The sequence below is a fragment of the Pteropus alecto genome, unplaced genomic scaffold (genome assembly GCF_000325575.1).
Source record: "Pteropus alecto unplaced genomic scaffold, ASM32557v1 scaffold75, whole genome shotgun sequence".
In the NCBI taxonomy this organism is placed as follows: Eukaryota; Metazoa; Chordata; class Mammalia; order Chiroptera; family Pteropodidae; genus Pteropus; species Pteropus alecto.
Window position 1 is genome coordinate 9684853 of NW_006440638.1, and position 7798 is coordinate 9692650.

A 7798-nucleotide genomic window follows, 5' to 3' on the forward strand; every position below is an offset into this window, starting at 1 on the left:
ATGGTTCTCGGGATGAAGGGGTTGAGTCTTTAAACCTAGCAACAAGAGAGAGCATAAGATTATCTTCTGTTTCCTCCATGAACAAAAGCCAATGATAGAATAATGTTTGGACTCTAGGAATGGACTCAGTTTGGATCATGAGGCTTCGTGGAGGGAGGAGGAGGAGAGAGAAGACTAGAGAAAGACTTGCAGAACCCCAGGTGGCACTCAGTGAGGGATGAGGCTGGGTGTTGGCTGGGAGTGCCATATGTGTAAGCCTACACAGGCCACGCAAGAACTGTTGGGAATCTCCACGAGGACCAGTGTTAAGCAGTCGGTAAACAGGGAAAAGCAGTCCTGGGGGAAATGCACAAGGAAGGAAGGTTTGTCTTGATTACTATTTAAAAAAAAAATCGTTTTACATTCTAGAAAATTATAACTTTGAAGGGGACCTCCTACTAAATTTATTTTTAACTACTCTATTGAAAATTCTCTACCACTAGTCAACATTATCTCTTAGTAGCTCAGCACAGTATTTCTTTATTAAAAGAAATAGGCACGAATATTTTTGACTGAAAAATTAATAGCTTTTGAATTCATACACAGCAGGTTTTCTTTTGCAAAGAAGTCCAATATCGCTGCACAGCACTTCTATAACCATTTATTTAGAGTCCAAGTCAAACCTTTGACAGCTAGAGCAGCGCTACAAGCCAGTATAAAGAACTCCAAGATGTAAACCAACAATAGGCCGTCTGTGTGAGGTTTGCCATTGTCAAATACATAGATTGTTTGGATTAGTTTATGTAAATGTACTGTTGTATTACCCTTTGGAAAAAAAAAAAAAAGATCACATTTGTGTATGAAAAGTGGTTCCCTTCACAGGCAGCATTATAAATTCCTTATCCTTTAACTTACATGTAAGAAGTAAAAATTGGTGCCTGACAAGTAGATATTGTGTGACACTCTGTTGCTGGAGTGAACCTGCCTTCTTTTCATTTATTGGAAAATAGAAAATTTTATTATAGATACCATCTTATAAATCAGGAATTATTAAAATATGTATGGGTGAGGCATTGGAAAATTAATTATAAGAGGTAGACGTGTAATGTTTTGCATAAATTTTCACTTCTTTGCCCCCCAAAAAAGGTAAAGAAAAAAAAAGACACACACACACACAGCAAATCCTTGATTCTTTCAACTTTAGTGATACAGAGGTTTCTGTTGTTCAGTTCTGAAATGCAAAATATTCCCGTTTACCTGTAATTAATTAATTTATTTCACCTAAATTATAGAATCCACAGTGTTTGAAATAAGTAATCACTTATAAGTGATAACCATAGATGGGGACTTCAGTGTTGCAGCCTTGCCAGTAAATTTATGAAGGTTTTTTTTTTTTTTTCCATTTCTGTTTAAAAGGACTTCATGTTTATTTTTAAAATCTTAGTTACTAAGTGATAGAATGCTCTGCTGTAAATGTTGCTTTTCAGTAAATGCCATTTGGGTGGTAAGTGTCATTTGTTGTATCCAGTCATCCACCAAGTTCCCATTTTTTTCCATCAAAAAAAAAAAAAAACTGCAAAAACCTTCTTGGATTGTTCTTACACCAACTCATAGATGCATTTTCTGGATCATGTAGTGGAACTTGTCACATTTGGATAGTTAGAGGATACGCTTTTCTCAGGACAGATCCCAAGTTTTTAGGTATGGATCCGAGCTCTCCCACACTAGGAGAACTGGAATAGGTGAACTGGAATATCAGTTCACAGTCTTCTTAGTTTTTGGACACCTTCAATAGCATCTCTTCCTGCTTACTGTAAAATCTTTTAAACCGAAAAAATTTACCGAAGACTCAAACTGCAGGTTGTTTTTGGAAAGGGATTTCCTGCATTTAAAGTCCAGTTATTATTGTATCAACAAATACTTATTGGGCACGCTACATAAAAACAGTAGTAAATTAAGCTAGAGACATCCCTGCCATTAAAGTATTTGGAGGCCTGGGAGACAAACTAACAAATACACACATGCAACACTGTCTTATATGCTCACTGCATGAGTCATGCTATGTGTGAGTAGAATAACTGAGCTATTATGGTGGGGTCCAGGAAGAGTTCTGGAAAAAATAATTTCTAAGATGAAACCTAAATGAACAGGAAGAAATGGAAAGAAGTCAGCTTCATGAATCTTTCTTGGGGTAAGAGTAGGTCCTTGTATCCATGTGTCTGAGGAAGGGAGCTGGGAGAGGAAGGTGTGTAATGAGGATCAGTGCTGAGGAAGTTAAGGAATAGCCAACATCAGCTTTTCATACTTTTAATTTTATTAAAGATGGGCCCTGCATGGAAAAGGAATGAAAATTGACCAGGGCAGCTTAGCTGTATGTTCTAGCAGTTGAGCACATGCAATGGGAAAACCCTTTCTTGATATATGTTCAGAACAGGCAAATTTAAAAGATTCTTCTTTTTTCCATGTTATGAGGAGCAAAAGTGAAAAATTGGACAATAGTAAACTATCATAATGAGTGTGATTAATATCCTTTTGTTCTAAACTCATAATATTCTCAAAGTAAACATCAGAATGGACTGCTCGTGGGATAATGTCTCCGTGCTTACTCTGTGGAGAGTTTGCTGAGATACTTCCTTGGAGGGAGGAGTAACTCAGAGGACAAAACAATAACAACAACAAAAAGAAATGTGTCTGTGTTATGACCTTATTAAGTTGTTAAGGATATTTGAGAAAGACTTCACTATCATTTCAGAAAAATCATATTTTTTATATAATACTGAGTACATGAGAAGTGTACTTTGCTTTTAGGGTATTCCTACACACCAGGGAAAAACCCCTGATCCTAGCGAAACCATATTCTTTCAGATCTGGTGGGCAAGTAATTATAGTGTGGGCAGTATACCCTCTTTATGAAAATGTTACAAAACACTTAGATGATCTTGAATATTTGAAGTGAAATGCACTATTAGATTTTCTTTTCTTACGCATTCTCTTTTCCTCTAATCACAGCAATTAGAACTGTTTTGAAGTAGTTTTTAGCTACTATAACAACAAAGTACTCCCTGTCTGGAAAAAAGGGGGTCTTTTAACTCTTAAGGAAATGTCTGACCCACTTGGGCTGCTGCAGCTTTGCTTTAGATTTGGGAAAATAATATTAGGCAGTTATAAAAGGAGATTCTCAAACACAGCACACACAAGCTTTCTTTATATACTGTTTCTCATTAAGTCATCAAGTCGACTCAGTACCAGTTTTTTGTTTTTAGTATCACTGTCAATGACACCACCTTCTCAGTCATTGCTTTCCACCAGCACCCTCTCTAATACAGTAACAGGACCAGGGTGAGATGGCCAAGGAAGGCAAAGGCTGGGAACAAAAGCCTTCCGCTGCCACCCCCTGTCCTAGGCTCCTCACAGTCGTGGGAATGGCCCTTGAGCCTCTTAGGCCTTTTCTGAACGTGAGTGAGTGAGTTATGTATAGAGACTGTGCGGTTAAAGCAGGGCTTGGGCCCGCTCAGGACAGTAAAACCAACAGCAGAGAAACCAGTTCTGTAAGCCTGAAAGCTCCTACTACGCAGCTAGGCCTCTTGGTATTTTGGTTTCAGGTTTGTCTTTTGTTCTCAGAATGTTTTCGTGTGAGGCAAGAGTACAAACAAAAATAAAAATGAGTTCTTATGGGAATACTTAACGACAAGTCTGTTTCTGTCTGGGGTTTACATCAGCGGTTTGTTTATTTTTTGAAAATGTGAGTGACTCATCATCTTTAAAAGAGAGAGGAGTTCACTGTTTAAAAACTAAAGATTAATCTTTTTGAAGAAGGGCTAACCAGAGTATTAGGTAGCTGTGACAGTTCCAGTAGTTCGGATGGGTAAGATTTCCAGGAGAATCCTTCTGCAGCTGAACTGGGGGATGAGACGATGGTTGAGAGCACACATAAGTTTAAAAAAATAAAATCCTCCAGCAATTTTAAGTGACATAAGAATTTAACTTTTGGCCAGAGTTTCAAAGAGATTATCTTTGCCGAAATCATCACATGATGGAAACTTGCCATGTAACAAATATCAGAGTTACTAACTTTTCTAAACATAGCAACTTCTTTTTAAATAGTAACTGAGCACAATTAGAAAAATAGGAAAAGAAATCTTCCCAGTCCAGTCCCTTCCTGCTTCATGCCTTGGAAAAAAATTATCTTTTAAAACTTTAACTACAGTCAGAAACACGAAGCACATGTGCTTTCATTTCGAATTGATGATTATATTAAGTTTTAATAGTTTACAATTAAGATGAATATTTTAAGATTACAGCAAAACCCACACCGTTCCCAATTTGCTCTTCTGTTCTAAGTCTGTAATTAATTTTTTGGTCCACTTTTTTCATAGTGACCTTAATTAAAAGAGCAGGTTTGAACACAGAGCCTGTTTTGAATCCTTCCCCATGCTCCATCTTATCTCTCCCTTGTGACCTTCTTCCCCAAGATGGTTTCTCCTCAAGACAAGCATGTGATCATCAAACAAAAGTTTAAAAGTTAAGAAACTTATATAGCAGTTGACAAGGTTGACATTTCATTAACTTGTTGGTTCAGCCTTCAAATGATTTCACAAGGAGAAGCACCCTCTGTTTGGAGTTTACAGCTTTTTGTTCTTCCTTCCCTCACAGGCTACAGTCATGTTTAATTTGGAATCTGGGCTCCTTTGGCAAATTAGCAATTAGAACAATTTTGTGGGAATATGTATATGTGTCATTAGTTTTCCTGCAAATTAATAGCAAGGGCAGAGGTCGGGCAGAAATTTTCCACTTGACTGCAGTCTCTCTATTGAGACTTGGCACTTGGTCTTGGAATGGCCACAGCTGCTCTCAGCCACCCTCTTCCTCTAGGAACTGTCTTTTAATTAGTTTACCTCATAGCCATCATTACAAATATTACTGCCTCCCCTCCTCGAAATAAAATTACTGTTTCTACAAAATATTCCAGTGACATCTTGCACCACTGCACATTGATGGTGGGGTCACTTGAATGCAGCATTTAATCATTAGATCACCTCCATCTACGTCTCCTAATTAGAGTCCTTACAATACATTTTTATCTGGTAATTAGCTGAGATTGGCTGCTTCCTCTGTGGCTTATTAGAGACAGCCCAGCAGTGGGTGTGAATCACGGTGTCATTTGTCAAGCCTGGTAAGCCCCCTTCTCTGCTCTCTTCTGGCTTAGTGTTTATTTCCACTTGCTACCTATGTTCAGAAGCCTCCAGCAAATTCTGAATCTTTTTCTTCATGGATCATGCTAACTTGGAGGGATTTTATTTTTCACTGCTGCTTTTTGGGTAGAAGCAGTAGAAGTGGTGAGACTTCCGTAAAAGCTACAAGAGTCAGATGCTTTCTATATTTTATGACATCATACCCTGTGACTTATCTACTATTCCTGTATGTGAGCCCCCAAAAAGATGGGTTTGCACTTGCTGAATGTTTACATGAGTTTTGATTTTAGACTAGAACCCAGTGGACTTGGTGATCTTTATCACAAAACTGGAAAGGAGCACACGTATTTCTTAAGGACATTGTATTGATGTTATTTTCACTGCATTTTAAGAAAGTCGTGGCGTTTAGGGTAATGTTTGTAAACTGAAAAGAGAAGCCAAAAAGTAAGGTTAGTCCTCAGAATTGTTTTATGTTAATTGCGCACATTTTCCTTAGCTATTGTCTGCAATTGATGGTAAGCTCTTCAAGGGTAGCAACTGCATGTTCTCTTCCTGTTTTTGTCAGTTCAATTCCAGATGCCTTGAATTTGCTCAGTGATATTTATTGAATGTCATTTAAAAGCAGGGATAAGAGCTGTTCACCGAATCCTTTCCAAAAATGAGCCTACAGAAAAATGAAACTGGTTAGTGTTTCTTTTTCTCATTAACTGAGTATAAGAAGAAGGTTATACAAAACGCCTTGAATCACAAGTGTGTGCTTGACTTTGGGTCCAGGTTGTAAATATGGACAAGTTATTTAATCTCCCATGAGCCTCAGTTTGCTTATCTGTAAAGTATGAGTGATAACATCTCGAGTATTAGTGGTGGTATGAGAATTAAGCGAAACCACACAGTGGCAGGTGGTTTGCAACATGGTTTTTACAAATGGTATCCATGACTTTCCAGAGTGTTCCGATATTCTTAGGCATAGCAGCATCTGAATTGTAAAAGCTTTTGCATATTTATGGGCTTTAGTCTTCGGTGTATTAATTTCTTTGCTTGGGCTGATGCTTATACGTACTGTTCCTGCAGTTGGCCAGTGATAAAGGTTCGAGGCAAGGAAGAGGTCAGCCCCATCCTTCCCACTTGGCTCTTTTTCAGCCTTCCTTCTTGATCCATCCTATGGCTGCTACTTTGAACTGCTAGCAGTTAGTTTGCAAATGTGTGTCATGAAGTCAGGTTTCCAGCACTAATAAAAAAGCACCTCACAGCATCTACCCAGCTTACCTGGGGATTTGTAAGGGTAGTGCTGTCTCCATAGCTTGTTCTTCTTAGGCATTGGGGAAGGGGGCAGGACTCTGTTGTTGGCTGAGTCGGCGTTTTGGGGGAAAGGAAGATAAAAAAGAAAGTACAACTGAATGCAACCCAGCATTCAGTTTCCAGCACCCTATTTACATTTTTCCATTAATATTTCCCTAATGATATTTGATCTTTCTTTTCTTCAAATTTATTGCCTTTTTATGGAACCATCCTAAACATATTAGAGAAGTTTCTTGTGGCCTTTTTCATTACTAGAGTATGAGTAAGGTTGAGTCCTCTCAATAAATTGGAACTCTCTTTTAATATGTTCTTTGATTATGATCTCAGAAGAATCTCATTTTCAGTACCTTTCACAAATAATGCCTTTTTCTAGGTCTGTCACAATGGTGAGATAGACTTATTTTGTTAAGTGCTTAGTTTGAAATCTGGTTTGAGAAAATGTTACCAAGTAAGCCTTCTCTGCCTAAGTTTCTTGGATCTGGGCCAACTGTACGTATCTGAGATGGTAATTCTCTGTAGATTTTAATAAATATGTTGAAAACCATCAAGGTCTTCACCATTGCCAGACTTGTATTTCTGTAACAATAAATTTTGGGAAAGGAGGGGACAAGCCAGTTTTTCCAGTATTAATAAGAGAAGCACTTCAAGGTGAAAGTGTTAGACTGATGGAAAGAAAGAAAAAGAATCAAAACAGTACTATTGTTGATTTCCATGGATACTACTTCAAATAAATAATAATCACTTTCTTATTCAATGCAGTAGATTATTCCATTATAATACTGAACATTTGAAACTTGAGGAAAAAAACAACAAAAATTTTATAGTTCCAGATTTCTCATATGCTGTGTTCTTTTTAAATTAATATATTCCAATCCTCTATTTCATAGACTTGAATGAAGATTACACATAAAGCTTTCATAAAGATTATTCTCTACCAACTGATAGAACACAATAATGGTTTACTGGATCAGTGCCACTTTTTATAATTCGAGTCATAGGCCAAATACATGTGTGGTAGTTCCCATCCAAGAAGTTTCATTATGAAGTTGAGTAGCCAATCCCTGTGCTGTACAGTATGGTGGCCACTGGTAACGTGGCTGTCTAAACCTAAATTCATTAAAATTAAATAAAGGTTTAATTTTTATAAAAACTAAGTAAAAACAGTTCCTCCCTTATGCTAGAACATCGCAGAAAATTCTTTTGGAGAGCTCAGGCCTATAGCAATGTAGCCCAGCTAACTATTAAGTGAATTGTGTTCACATGGAACTCACCTCATATTTCAGTGGATTAGAAACATCTACTTTGAGAAATAAAGCTAGCCATGCCTC

At 37.5% G+C, this 7798-nt stretch overlaps 1 protein-coding gene across 10 annotated transcripts in view; it reads left to right on the plus strand.

Annotated features, from left to right (window-relative positions):
- The window catches only part of FOXP1 (forkhead box P1), a 573767-nt gene that overhangs the window by 548663 nt on the left and 17306 nt on the right, over positions 1-7798 (plus strand). The window lies entirely within an intron of this gene.